The sequence below is a fragment of the Abramis brama genome (genome assembly GCF_963993115.1).
Source record: "Abramis brama genome assembly, chromosome: 6".
NCBI lineage: Eukaryota > Metazoa > Chordata > Actinopteri > Cypriniformes > Leuciscidae > Abramis > Abramis brama.
This window is the reverse complement of record NC_139968.1, coordinates 12807245-12823049: the sequence shown is the minus strand read 5'-3', so window position 1 is coordinate 12823049 and position 15805 is coordinate 12807245. Positions and strand designations below refer to the sequence as shown.

The 15805-nt window shown below is 38.6% G+C and overlaps 1 protein-coding gene across 5 annotated transcripts in view; it reads left to right on the top strand.

Annotated features, from left to right (window-relative positions):
• add3a (adducin 3 (gamma) a) overlaps positions 1–15805 on the top strand; it is a 90355-nt gene that overhangs the window by 29079 nt on the left and 45471 nt on the right. The window contains exon 1 of one of the 5 annotated variants that reach the window (XM_084118061.1): positions 10221–10358. The exons of 3 other annotated variants lie outside the window; for them this stretch is intronic. The gene's annotated coding sequence lies outside the window, so the exon portion shown is untranslated. Of the gene's footprint in view, positions 1–10220; positions 10359–15805 lie in introns of those variants that run through there. One more of the 5 variants, XM_084118057.1, reaches the window with a different exon arrangement.

Below are 15805 nucleotides of genomic sequence, written 5' to 3'. Positions count from 1 at the left end.
CTTCTTGGGGTCAATAACTTAATTTGAAGTGTTGTTTCTGTTCTTTCTGATTCTTGGACTCTTGTTACAATGATGTTGCAATTCTGGGGCGTTTGAGGACACAGACGGGGAATGCTGGGAAAACGAACAGAGCTCTGTTCAAAGTGGCCTCCACTCGTGCTACTATGTATGATACGTTTATGATGCGCATGTTCAGCGCACAAATGATGTCTGGAGGACATACTAAATGTTTTCCGCCTGTTTTAATTATCTATCTAATTTTCAAAAATCTTTGGTTGTTGTTGTTCTTGTTGTTCTTGTTGTTGTTCAAGGATTTTCCATCATTTCAAATGATTTTAGGTACCACAAATGATTCATGATTAATAATTTAATACCTTTATTTTTATTGGTCAGCTATTAATATAAAATAAATATTTGCACAAAATGATTGAGGCCAAAATGTGACGCTCAATAATCATTAGAGAAATTGATATATTAAGAACTAAAAAAAAAAAAAAAGTTGTTTAATTTTGCGATTTGATAATCAAAATGACAAAAAAATCAAATCAAAAAAGTAAGCAAACTGAAAATGCAGTGTTAAGTTCATGAATCACTAAATTAGAATTAATGATTGAAAATAGTTATTTATTTTTAATGGACGAATTAAAATGCGTTCGTCAGTAATCACTTAAATGTTTTTATTTTTTTTATTTAATTTGTTTCTTGTTTTTTGATTTGATTTGATTTGGTTTTGTTTTGTTTTGTTTTGTTTTGTTTCGTCTTGTTTTTTTTGTTGTTTTTTTTTGTTTTTTTTGGGTTTGGTTTGGTTTGGTTTGGTTTTGTTGTTTCGTTTCGTTTCGTCACATTTGGTCCCCCATACAAAACATTGTTGCTGATTTAGCAAAGTGAGATTTCTGATTTACCTCCATTGTTTGCATAAAATTCACTTTCAATTTTATTTTTGTTTCAGGATGGTCTGTGGTCTGGTTATGATTGTGAAGTCATCTGTGATCAATTCCACACTACAGGCGTAATAATCTGTCGCTGAGGTCTTAGTCTCGCATTACTTGCTGTATGTGATTTTTGGCTAAACCCACGTAATGCGACAGCTCTAATCAGGGTTACTGGTAAAGTGGATTTGGGCTGTGTTGTTATCATAATCTCATAAATCATAGTTCATTGTAAGCAATGTGGATTTTGATGCGAAAAAGCACAACGACGGAGCTGCTTTGGATGATCCGTTCACCGTTTTGCTCGGATTCTGAAGCAATGACGCATAGTGAGCGATCGTTTGTAGAGTCCAAATGACTCTCTCTGCCTCTGACACAATTTCACATGTTTTATATGTTAATGAAAGGTGAATAACGTCTCGAGAGCAGTCCATCAATTCACAGGAATTTTACATCTTTGAACGACAAACAAACAGCAATTTCTGTCTGCAAACCCCTTTAACTGAACACATGAGAGTCTCAACGGCCGCTCTCTGCTGCCTCATTCTCTGGCTGGACTGCAGAAAACGTCCCAAATGACTCCTCAAGCCTACACTTTCCTCCCTAGCCCCTCTCCTCCCTTCTTTTCTGTCTCTTTTGCTCTTTTTCACTGCACACGCATCTACAAAACCCCTCTGAGCACTGATATCCCTCCCCACCTCCGTTATGATGTCATTTGTGCGAGAGTTTGGGAGTTTAAACAGACACTTGAAGGGTATGAGAGTGTTTTACCATGCTGCTAAATGCAGTAACTTCACATTATGTTCAAACTGAGCTAAGTTGCCACTTAAATCCTTTTGGATTTGGAAAGCTCATAACTTGCATATTTAAGGATGACCTTGAAAGATTTTGGAATGGTAAGATTATAATTTTAGTATATTTGGCAGGGCTGGAACTGTATCTTATCTAAATGAGCACATACTGTTTTTGTACAGTTTAGCAGTTCTAAGCTAATTATAGTCATCTGAATTCTAACCCTATCCCTAAAAGAATACTCTTAATATATACTTAATAACTGACGAACGAGCTGGTGTGACGTCATTCTGAACGAATTCAGGCCAAAACTAAGTTCTTTGGAGTTTGTTTCTGGAGTTCAAAACCGCTTGCCAAGCGAACTTGGTTCACTGGCTGGTAAACACTTTCGAACTACCATTGGACCGTGGCGATTATGTAATAGGTGGGTGTGGCTCTGAAGCTCCGCCTTCTTTGACGTGGAAATCTTCTCCTGTTCAGTCCGTTGAGGTCAAATGCGAATAAAACTTGAACACACTGGAGAGCCACTATATAGTAGAAATTGAAGTTTTAATTCTAATCGAAAGCGACACTGACTCAGTTTTTTCACGTTTAATACTGTAAAGCTGCTTGCTTTAAAGCAATCTATTGTATAAAGTGCCCTATAAATAAATGTGATGTGACTTTTACTGGAGTGCCTAATTGGAGCTTGTGCAAACATATCCATATCGCTACGATCCGATACTTTCTTTTTTTTTTTTTTAAGAGGGAAGTGCGCAGCACATATTTACATATTCATCTATATTCATCTTCATCGAATCTACCTCACAAAACTTCTGAGGCAGCGATAGAGCAAGCTTTGGTGAAAACTAAGGAAATATGTATTTACTGCAATGCTAATTTCTTGCTGGAAATTACATCAAAAGTGGGAGAAGTTGGTCAAAAACGCACACAAACTGACCACCAACCGCAACTGTCAGACGCCATCTTTATTTTAACTGTTGCAGAATGTGGATTGTGGGATATCAAAGGCAGTGAAGGATAAATCTGCTGCCTTCAAAACTCGATCAGATGAAGGGATCTCAGGAGACGTGAAGCTATCATTGGATTCGGATGGGCCTTGATGCCTTCCTACCTTGGAATATGTTTTCCAAAGGCAGCATTTTTAAGCTTTCGGACGCAGCCATAGCCATTTAAAGTATACTCCATTTGATAGCGTGTGTGAACACAGGCACTAGAGCACACTAGAAAGCTTCATCTTTGTCCAGTGTTTGTGCTGTTTCTCTCCAGAAGTTATCGGTCAATAACATCAAGTCAATGTCATCGAACTCTTTTAAAGTAGAGTTACATGTATCTCTCTTAACCCTTCACACAAGTGCTTGTCATTGCGTGCGTCTATTGTTGTTGTTTCTCTAGTACTTTGTTGTTGTTTTTCTGTTTCTTGAAGAAACAGCCAGGTTGCCAACTTTTGGACCAACTATTTTGTGCAAAAAACTCATTTAAAATGTCACCATGAAATCACAATTGTAATATTGCAGTATGTATAAAAAATGTTTTGTCCGTGCAACATCTTTAAAAATGATCTTCAGCGACATCTCTCTTCTTCTCTGATGACGTGTTTATTGGCATGAGGGCGGTGCAACCTGTCACTCACATGAGATCCACCAATAGCAAACCACAACTCTACAACCAATTCCCAATGGACAAAATCAAGTCCCACCCTGGACTTTTTTTCTTGTTCGAGAAGCCGTTTCACACTGATATATAATAGGGAAGAAAAGACGATCACAACTTCCGTTTCCGACTTAATGTAGATAACCAGGCAATCTAGCTTTTGGAACAGAGCCTGTGACTTACATGGATAGATGATATTGTAAAGCTGTTGATTTCTCTGCTCTGAGGTCTTGTAATGTAATAAGAGCCTGACTGCATAAAAGGACTCACTCCCACTCAATACAGTCTGTCGAGTGACTTCACTGCTCTAGAATGCCGAAAACACAGTTAAAACTCAGACACTCAGTACTGAGGGTGGGATTATTGTGTGTGCGTGTGATTATCCAGTTGGGTGTTTTCCTCACAGGCAGCAGCTGAGTTAACCATGATGGCTCATGGATCTGCACTTCACCGTTGCTCTGCTGCATGTAATTGCATGTACAGTATGTTTGCGTCTGTGTCTGTATTTACCGAAGGCAACTTCAAAGGGCTCTTGTGGCAGTAAACCAAAGGTTGTTGCGCACTTACTGGAATCGTTGCTGAAAAAACAGCAAGATTGTGTTTGTCCAAGTAATCTGACGTGATAGCAGTGATCGATCATGAAAACGTTAATTGCATGACTTGACGTCAAAACATGAATTTTTGAGACCATTAAGGCCCCGATATACTCAAAGGAGTTTACCAGCCAAAGCGAACTTTTCCGGAACCTCAAACGAAGTTCGTTTTTGACTGATTTTGTTTGAAATGACGTCACATCAGTTCGTTCTTCGATTTCGCTTGAAGTACATCGGAGCCTTAATACACAAGTCAGAGGTCTTTGTAATTTTATGATAATTTCTTCTTATCGGATAAAAAACGCTTCATTTTTAGAATTAATCTTGGCATTTCCATCCAGCATGTTTTTGGTGTGTTTTTATTTTTTTCAATGCGATATCCCAAAATTTGCATAAATATAGGTAGGCAGAGACGTTAGCTATAGACAGGCCCAGTTTAGCGCAATCATAGTTCTGGTTTGCCACCTAACATGTTCCTCATACATTTTTGAGATCTCATCCAGTACTGCAAATGAACTTTTGCCTTTAGCAGCTGAAATGAGCTACTCTATTGTTTTTTGTTTTTCTCAGTTACATTTGGGTTCGTCTCACAATGTCCCTTCCCTGCCTGATCTGATTTGTTACGTGTCCCCATCAACAGACACATTGTGCTGCCTGTTGATCTAGTGTGCAGTGATGCATTGGGCTTCCCTGGCTGGGCAACCAGGGCAGATAGGCACTCAAAGGACTGTTTTATTGGTGCTCCCTCTCTCTGACACTTTCTTGATTGTTTGGGTTTGCCAGAGGGCAACTTGCTCCCAACCTGCCAAGACCCCAGAAGCTCTCTGATATAAAACTGTGGTAAATAACCCCATCTGGAATAGATTCACCCTGAAGCGATGTTCATCACCTTGTTTGTACTACTGTGGCTACTGGTTTTTCAAAGTTACTAGCCGCTCAGCATTTTCATTGGCCACAATTTTGACATTGATACCATGAGGAAAAATCGGCATATAGATATTTTTAATATTATCTCATTATTTGGCAGCTGTCACTTTAAGACCTGACACACGGATCCATTATACTGTTTCACATGCGTTTTCTTTCTCAACTGTTTACGTTCACTTTAAATGTAACTGACTCGGTTTACATGAATACTCTGCATTTTGACATTATTTTGTGTGTATTTGACTGGTTAAGCGCAGTAAGCGTCGAAAAAAGTACTCAATTTAGTACTCAGAGGCAGCTTTATGTGCGAGCACTTTGATTGTAAGCGCTAAATCTGCGGGAATGGGTAAAATATGCACAAACCCATACCGAAATTCAAGCAAAATAACAGCAACAATATTCATCCGGAGCAAATGAAACGGGTTTGTGTGTAACTCGCTGTCGGAGAGATGAGAGAGTGAGAAATCACAGCTGGTATCTATTCTGCGGAAAATTAGTACTGGAAGTGTTTCAGAAAATTCAGTATTGATATGTATTGAAAATTTATATTTTTGACAAAGCTACGTTGCGCTTAGTTTATTTCAGATGCCCTTTTAAAAGACTACTTAAAAACTGTATATTATAATTCAACCCATCAAGGTGGCTAGTAGGAGTGACTGCTGAAATCCTCCCGCATTTGTTGGGTTGGTGGGTGTTAATGTCTAACCCTGACAATGCATTTGAGATCTGAGATCATTAATATGCATCAGAGTGTTTTATTACACATTTTCAGTCAACATCCGTGCCTTGGCACAGGAAATGTAAATGACCATCGACTGGGTCCAGCATTTCAGACTTGTCGGCCCTGTCGAAAAATACTGTTTATCTAACATCAACCCTAAATCTATCAAAGAAATAGAAAAAGGCTTGCAAATATGATTCTAACCCAATAATAGAGGTCTCATAACTGCTGCTAGGGAAAATAAGCTTAGGCAACTTCACAATCATACATTTTAAAAGCTCAGTTTTTTTTAAGTAGCTTAAATCCTGAATATACTCAATTTTGACGGTGATGAACAGTATTTTTCTCTCTGTGTGGTGAAGTGCAGCTGCAGATTCTTCATGTTTTGTCAATGTCAGTGCAGTTGAATAGTGCCCAAATCTGTTAATCCAGTCTTTTTTGTTGCGTGTGGTATTTTGCAAGCCCGCTAAAGACCCAAATCATTGATATAATACTTGAGTTTGCAGTACACCACTTGCTAGTGTCAATTAAACTGAATAAGTTAAATGTAACCTAATTTAAATTAAATTTAACTTGATTTGGGTTGCACTAACTGCTTTTTGTATGCAGTCTAGATAGGAGGCATAAAGTATGCACTAGTTGGATGGCAGCCAGTCTGTGATTTTCTTCCCGTACATATCGAAGTGTACACAATAAGTCATGCGTGCTTGGTGCCTGATTGCGTTTTAAATGGCATTCACACTTCATTAACAAGTTGGCCAGTCAAATATGTCAGAGAGCACTATATTTATAATTAATTGTGGCTAGATGTAAACTGTAGACTGTAAATTTTGAAACAAAGATGTTAAAGAGTCCCCACAGACATTTTTTTAATCAGTTGTTTGGCAGTTGACATTTGGACACTTCAGTAGACCTTTGCCATGGTAGCACCATATTTAATTTTTGACAGGAATGAAAACGAGGCTGTGAGGTATAGAATACATATAGTTCAATGAACTATACTGTTGTTTAACAACATACAGTACAGATTGTACAGCTGATGTAACGTCTTTACGAACATCCAACTTCATAAAACCATTTTAAAAGTTGTGATTTGTGACAATTACGTGATCTAGGATCTTAATGCAGTGCGTGCCATTGTAAAGATCTTTTTAATCTGCGTTAAATTCAATATGACGTCTAACCTGACTAAGGCCTATAGACATACAGCATGCTATCAGCTAATTGTTCAATTTGGTTGCAGCAATGTATAATGTGTGAATGTTTTTCATTTAGTATTCGTCCCCATGGAAAAGATGAAAGTATGGCCATTACTCATGTAAACAGATTTTACTTCCCCCTACAGCGTTATTTAAATTCTAAACTGGGCTGCTTATTCCTGGCTAATTTTTCATACACGCATCTGGATTTTGACCTTTTTAAGATGGTGTCAAACTCCTTTGAGTAAAGGAGTTGAGGGGAGTTGCAACTACAAATCTGTAATGTTCTGTAATGTCTTAAAATGGGTTTCAGATGCAGAAAATGTAGAATAACGTCCAAATCCATTTAAGGCAAGTTAGGTGTGGTGGCCATTTTGGTGACACCCTAAGCAGTAAGCAGCTAATTTCTGTTTGCAGCAGTATAGCTGTTGTTCAGTTGAATAGGGAATTACTAAAATCATGAAGACTGTTTATCAAGAGTATATGTCAATAACATATTTCAAATCAGCCGAGAAATGTGACCAGGCTCGGTTCTACGGGGTTGCTAAGCCCCCTCACACTGTAAAAAGTGAACAGTTGGATCAACTTAAAAAAATTACTTCAATTGGTAACACCTAAAGAAATTAAGTTTTCTCAACTTAAATTATCACATTTTATCGTGAAAAATGTGATAATTTAAGTTGAGAAAACTTAATTTCTTTAGGTGTTACCAATTGAAGTAATTTTTTTAAGTTGATCCAACTGTTCACTTTTTACAGTGCAAATACAAGCAAGCACACCCTCAGTTAATACTGTAATAATATATCAGTGAAACAAATATGGCAAATGCTCCAGTGCATGTTTGTGTTTGCGCTTTGGAGAACATCAAATGTATGTATTTACAAAGTGTTTTGGCAGCAATGAGGAATGGAACGCAATAGCCAATCAGAGGTGATTAATAGTCAGAATCCACTCACCGTTCAAAACGCCAGAGTTGTTATTCAGAGCTGAGTTATGCAGGCTCGCGAAACACCTCATTAACAAACAAAGTGTCGACACAAAATAAGTAAGAGATTTATTGTGCATTGTTGGCAGCTTCATTGATTATAATGGAACTTTGTGATATCGCGATGAACTGACAAAGCGACAGCGTATTAGTTAAATATAACAGAAAGAAGAAGCACCCTTTGTAATTTGATTCTGGAACCGGGCCTGAATGTGACCAAGAAAAATGCAGAAATTTTACTTTTTTGAGCTCCAATTATGCTAAAAAGTTAATAAGGTGATTGGCTGTTTTACTGCCACTGCCTCAGAGCGGCCATATTTAATGATATGCTAAAGCCCGCCCCCCTCGTGATGGGATTGGTTACAACATGTTTGTGACATATAGAACAAGGGTGATTTTAAACCGTGTTTTTGAGACGGTCTTTGGTTCCCTGCAGTTTTTAGGGGAAAATAATCACCAATGGTATTGACTGAATTTGTATGTGGTTTGTCTTAAAGCACAGTAAAAACACCACATAGACTTGTAAACAACATTAACAACATTATTTTTTAACTATCACAGAATTTTTGTTGCGTAACTCTCAACTATACTATACAGAATCTTCCAATTTCTTGTCAACTTTTGGACTGCTAGAGACTTTTCCTCCTGCATGAATAATTGGTTGCATATTGATTTTTAACATCCCCCGAGAGACCCACACTTGCAGAGGCCCCACTGAGGGCTTTCATTTGGGTTTTCTGTGGTAAACAGTACACAGTCATACTTTATCCTCCCATAACTGTTGTTCTTCACTGTCTCCTTTGGTCAGCGCTCCCTAGCAGAGCTCGGCAGTTCACTCAGCAATTAAAAAGACATCAGGAACCACCGGTTGTGTAGGAAAGAGTTCTACTTGGATGTTTTGCTTGTATTAGACTGTCCCATTTGAGATGATTGTCGACATTTTTTGAAATTTTGTTTACATCTGCAGCACTTGCTTTGGTCTTACAGACTCCCAACAGGAGCTTTTGAGACAAACTAGACACATTTATCGATGACTTACTCAGCAGAATAGTATATAGGCCTAGTTATTCAAATGCTAATTCAGTGTCACTCTCTTTGTGCCTCTTTAGTTAACAAATTGACCCTGGGACAACCGTTTAACAATACTAAAAACCCATTAAGATGATACAACCAATTGGAAGCCCCACTTTTTGTTCTGAAAAAAATGTTGCAGGACAAACTAGCCTAGCACTATCAAGAGCTTCTTTACAATTACCACCGACACTGGAGTAAAATTTGTTGCAATTCTGGTTTCAACTCTCATGTGGGGCATTAACCAACTCCAGAGAGACGTGTTGAGTTTGGTTTTAATGGAGGTGAGTTTATGAAGACCGCAAGAGTGGGTTATTTCGGTTGTGGGTTGGCTGATTATACCACAAATGAGATGTAATGAACATGTATTTAGTACATTATTTACTCAAAATACATAAAAGGTTGTTTGTAGATTTTGTAACCAGATATGCAAAATATATTGGTACCATATCGGTTATTGGCCAATATTACTGATTTAAAAAAAATGCATTTATCTGTATCAGTCTGTATTAGATATTTAATTTTCACATTTAAATGACCGTTGCCGTAATCTAACACTCACTTAGAATTAATAAAATAAAAAACAAATAATCTAATAACATTGTTGAATGTAATATTTAGCCAATCATGCTAAACATTTTAATTTCGTGTTGCCCACATTTTCAAGTTCTGGGGATTGTTTTGTAAATTAATTTAGACAAAGTAGTTTAGAATTTTTTATATAGTCCAGTTAACAGCCATACCAATTATCGGCCAATCAGTATCGACCAGAATCGCAATATTGGTCCATACATATCCGGAGTGGATATAATGCTAAAATTGGCCAGGTTTATATCAGGCTTATCTCTGTCCATGTTAGTTCCCCATTTCTGATTGTGAATCTACAAAGCAAACTCTTGGCAGTCTTTCAGCTTTGAAGGCCGTGTTACTTTGTAAGACGGTTTGAAAGCTGCTTCGGCTTTGTTGCGGTCTGATGCTGGGCATTGTTCGGACAGGGTAACCCTTCAGAGACCAATGAATACCACATCTGAAGAAAGTGAGAAGACAAGAGTGCGGGGAGAGAGGAGGGGGCTATCTTTTTTTCTTACCCTGGTAGTTTTTCATTTTGCATCCCTGCACCTCCCTTCAGCTCCAGAAAAGACTGCCAGAAGACCAAAAGAGACAGAATCGGAGTGAAAAAAAGACTACAGTCTTAAACTTGAACAAAAGCCAGCCAGCAGGGCTTTATTGCTGCAACGGCCTTCGACAATGTGCCAGGAGAATTTTAATCAGAGATCCCTCCCTTATGTGTGTGTGTTTCTTTCTCTCTTTCTGTTTCTGCCTCTCTCTCTATCAGTCTCTCCTAACCGTGTGAGATGAGTATTGTGGTATCTTCTCCAGTGGAGACTGGAGAGCCCATGTAGGAACTCTGGAATTTTTATGCGTTGAGCTTGAGAAGTGAGAGGAGAGACAAAACCTTGAGAACAGGAAGTCCTGGAATTCGAGCAGGTGAATTTTTCTGTCTGTTGCGATTTTTCTTCTGTGCTGAGGTTAGTGTGCCTTTATCTCCTCTGCATTTTTGAGGTGCATTCCTCTACATTTATTTTGGACCTGAGCGGCAATGCAGTCGTCTTGCCGAGCACCACTGTCCTGATAAGTTTGCATTTTTGCATGCGTTTCTCTTCAGATAATTGCTTTTGCATTGGCTCGCCAAACTTTTGCGTTCTCTCAAAACTTTCATTCCTCCAAGAAATTTGCATTTTTGGTCGCAAAACTTTTGCATTCTCTCAAAAGGTTTGCATTCCCCTGAGAAACGCATACCTTTTGGTACTCTCTACCAACTTTCTTTTAATTTCACTTTCATTTCATTTCACTATCCCTTCAGATTGAGTGCACATATGAGCTCCTGGATCTTAGCAGTGGAGGTGCGTTGTTCGTATATTGTTGAATTCTCAGAGCTGTCATCTTGCAGTCTGGCAAATAAATAACTCATTAGCGTACAAGGCAGCGACCCTGGGCTCGAATCCAACTCCGAATCAAAGTCAGATAGACTTGCCTCAGCAAAGCTCTCTCCTCCTTAGAAGTCTTGGAGAAAAACCTTGATGGATAGATCTTTGTGCAGGTCAGGGTGTCGACAATATGCTTCAGTTTAATAGCAAAAGGAGCCTCTTTGCCTAAGGGCCGACTTTTTGTGTGTGCATTGGTTAGCGAAGGTGCATAAGTGTGTTTGATGTAAACTGATGCTGAAACAAGGCCCTGCCATGTCATTTCACTTCTCCAAACACTCTTTGCCTGAAGGCAGCATGCAAGGATTTGAGTACGGCAGTCAGCGGGTGAGTTTCTTTCATATGTTTTTGTTTACTGACGTGATCTTGAGTGGGCATAAAAGCAGGTTGCTCGCAGGGCCTTTGGCCCATTATGCTCTGTGTTTCCAGATGAATGCGTCCCGTTCATAGATGAAATGCTGTGAAAACCACACCAGTCCACATGATTGCCGCTGACCTCTTTATAAACCTCATGTCCTGTGTTTACGAGGAAGAATCCTGAATTGTAAGGCTGGGTATTCATAAAGGTTTGATTTGATTCTGATGACTAAATCGTTCTGATTTGATTCTGATTCATTTGGGTATATTTCAGTTATAATATTATTTTACTTGCATATGAAAGAAATTCTCTCTCTTCTAAAGTTAGTTATACAGGGCATTGTGTCAGACCGATTCAAACCAGTAACTTGTCTTTTTGAACTATTCGTTAAAAGGATTGGTTCGTAGGAGTCATTTGTTTTGAGAATTCGGACTACACTGGTCATTCTGTATGATTTGAGTCACTAAAAAGAACTGGTTTATAGTGTTATATAGTCATTTGTTTGTAAATCAGACTATATTGGTTGGTGTTGTATGTTAGTTTTTGCATGCAGCCTGATAGAATAACTCAGTTGAAAGACATTTATTTCCATTATTTTGAGGTGCACAGTCTTTTTATTGAAAAACAATTACTTGCCGTACTGCTGGAGCATGTAATCTTGCCCCAAACGGTTGATGTGCAGGCATATTTTTTTTTGCTGTTTTACAGATTTTAGGTCTCTCACTGATGCCAATACAATTTCCCAGGACAGCTTTTTTTGCAATATCCGTCCAGTGGTTAGAAAATGTTATGCCTGGTATTCCAAAAAGAAGTCACTTACTCTGCTGCTTTGAAATCATACAACACCGTAAACACTGTGATAAGTTTCCAGTTTCACAATGACACAAGTATTTTCGGATTAGTGTTGAAGTAAGAATATGTTGATATACTTGAGACTTGATTATTTGGAGAAAACAAAACCACAAAATATGAGTAGTTTTTACATTTGTTTGTCAAAATGAATGAAACTTTTCCTAAGTTTAAGCTGCAAAAAATGAAAACGTATATAAGCATGTGAACCGTTGTCAAGGTGTATAATTACGAACAAGCTTTTGCACTATTTGACGGCCAACGTGTCAAGCAATGGGAAAGCGGGAGAGCCAGCTCCTGTGTCCTCAGGCTAACCATAAATCATTCTTTTATCCCGTTTACAGTGTGAAAAGATGCTGTCACTCAGCTTCACAAGCTCCACCCACGCGTCCCAGAATCCCAAGAGCTACTCGGATATGTGCACAGATGTCATTAAAGAGTCAATAAACTGGAGTGAGTGCCGCTTTCCCCATTACTGAAATTCCTGACGACCGTCCCAAGAGATTTAAAAGCTACACTTCAAGAGAAATTTTGCATTTTGCCAAAAGCCAGACAATATCCAGTTGCCTGTGGTTTCAACGCTTGCAGTAAATTACTTGACATTATTACTTTTGTTCTGTAAACTGGGATCTGAAATCCACACTGGCACTATAAGAGCTGGAAATCATAAGTTCTTTAGATCTCTGTAGTACTATGATATTAGGTGATATTTTCAACACTACTTTCAATGTCATAAATAATGCCTCATTTTTGCTCCTAGATATTTCATGTTTATCGCATTTTGGTCAAGTCATTTTCTCATTTTTGGCTCAATAAAATGGACAGCCAGGTTCTTGATCTGGGTCTCGAAGTCAAGTCTTGGGGTTTGGTCTTATTCTGGGTCTTGAGGTGTTTAATCTTGGTTTGGGTCTGGTGGTCTAGCTGTGGTCTGGTTTTAGTTCGGATGTGGGTCTTGGGGGTTTGGTCTGGTTTGTCGGAGACGTGGTTTAGAGGTTAGCGCATGATCTGATGTTCTTCTTTATGTGTTTGTATTTAAAGTTTTGTGGATTTTAGTCCATGTCTGTTAGCATTGTGGCTAATCATTATGCTATCTTCTGGCAAATCAGAACAGTTTGGGCTCAGTAAGATTTTGATCTCTATTGATGACTCATCCTACACTCACTTATTTCGTCTAATCACATGCTCTCTAGAAGCAGAATGCCCCTCCCCCTCATTCCATCTGCCACAATCTAACTATCAAATCATGGTTTGTAGCTGTGACATAACTAAAGACTTTTTCTTAAAAATTTGTTTAAAATTTTTTAAAAAATAATACTGGTCTGTGATCAAATATTTCCCTATTCTGGACAGATCCTAACCTGAGAAGTCATGTGACTGATGGTAAAAATCATGCATGCTGCATTGACACAGACACATTGTAACATTCCCTTCACTCAGCCTTTGCCATCCTTTAGTCATTTGATCACTTGGCTTTAAAATAAAACAAACCCTCTGCCTCTGTACTTGCAGGTGTGCATGTAACAAATGCTTGTGTGTGGCTGTGTGTCTGTGCGACCTCGTATGTGTCTTGGCGGCCCGTAGCCCCCAGAGTGTGTAGACTAATGGTGTTTGTGTGAGACAGATTGAGTAATGTGGAGTCAGGCTTCATGATAAACTGAACCAAATGTATTCGGGTTGGGTCTGGGCTCACGGGCCGGGACCCACGGCATTCTTCTGCAGTGATGTAGATGTGACATGCTTTCAACAATCAAAGAAAAGCAGAAAAAAAATGACTTTTATGCTCAGAAAGAGTTTGTTTATGAACACGCTGAAGTTATTTTTGTGTCATTGGGCCGGATTCTGATTGATTTAGGGTGGCGTAGCCTGATTTGGCAGTAAGAGGGATTGACCCATGAGGATATATGTATGTGGGTCTGGTTTCACTTGGAGCTCATTTGGAGGACTATGGCGATGTAGAAGTTAATCAGTGTTTCCTTGCAGCAATATACAGTTCTTTTAGGTAGGCCTAGAGATTTACGTAATGCAGCCTTCCTATGTTTTTGTTTTTGCTCTTTAATTCTGGACGATAATTATTTTCATAGTATGACCGATAGCCAATAAATATTGTGATATTTAAATTCTATAGTCTTTTGTCTAAATAAATTAAGAATAAAAAAAAAAATCAGTCATTTTAAATAACATTATATATTTGTTTTGAAATTAGCTAAAGTTTTTATTTAAGTGTTATAAAATTATTAGCATTTATGAAGATAAACCTTAAGTGAGGGTTATACTTGAGAAGATAATCTAAATAAAAATCAGGAAATGATCATTACCAATACGATAAATTCAAAATCCGTAATATCGGTTGATAACCGATATATTGGTTATTTGGAGAAATATATGCAATCTTTACATCCCAGTCTCCATATGCTGTCCAGATTGTTCTGTGTTTCCAATATTGTATTTAATCCAAGATGTTAGAAACACACCTGGAAAAAGACTATCGCTTTGGGTGTGCGAGGGGATCTGATCCGACTCCCTTTCGGCCCGTCCCACTCTCACGCCACTCGCATTCCTCCATTCAACCCTTCAAAGTCTCATTTCCTTCCAGATTTGCTATCTGACACAGAATGCCAGGTCTGATTCGCTGCTGACAGTGATATCGTGACAGATCCAGGGAACGAATCTTTTCAGAAAGCGCCACATCTGGTCTGCTTCACTGATCTCCATAGATTGTGGATTTGATCCGAAGAACAAATAGATCTGCCTCCAAATTAACTCAAAAGAAGATATTTTGAAGAATGTTTCAAATGTATTTGTCCTTACAATGAAGGTCAATGGGGTCTAAAACAACATCTAGTTTTGGACCCCATTGGCTCTCATTGAATGGACGAAAAACACTCGTATCTTCTTTTGTGTTCTGCAGATTAAACAAAAACATACAGGTTTGGAATGACGTGAGTGTCATTCAGTAAATGATGCCAAATCATAAATCAAGCTTCTCTTCCAAGATTTGATTTTGATCAATAAAAAACGTAAGCCTCTTATTGCAAATCGTCGTGGCAACTCTGAAAACCCTCAAATCAGGAAACTTTGTGGGTTCAAAATCCATGTGATGTTTTTCATGACAGAGCAGCGGACTGGCCCCAGGCCCTGTGGCTGCGTTGAGAGAAAAAAAGGGGACAGGAATTGTCAGGCCATGAGGCCACACATACGGCATGTGAACCATCACCACAGGGGGACAGAGAGACCGAATTATGAGAGTGCAGAGGGAAAGTCAGAACTAAGAGAGGCGAGAAAGAGGGTGGGAGAGCAAAGCGATGAAGTCATGACAAAAAGTTTTTAAGCTGAGCTTTGGGCCTCTGTAGCCGGCTGTAGTCTTCAGGGAGGGAAATGGAATATCCATTGTTATCCAAAAACCACAAGGCCAGAACACGTAAAGCAATATTCCCTATCCTGTCTCCCGTCAACCCACCTCACCTCTATCTTTCTTTGTCTCTCAGGAACGTCATACACTTTCAAAGTAGAACAACTTTAATTGGATTTTAAAAACTAGAGATTAACAATATATGTGGATGTATTTAGAGAGATATTGTATCAATGTAATGGTATCAGTTGATATCAATGATAAATGTTATCTTTTGAAAAACTTAAAAGTAATATCAGTAACTGTTAGGGGTGTGACGAGATCACCTTGACCACCTCGTCAAGGTGAAAAGCTGTCTTGCGATATTGCCATGATGGAGTGTGAGGGTGAGAAT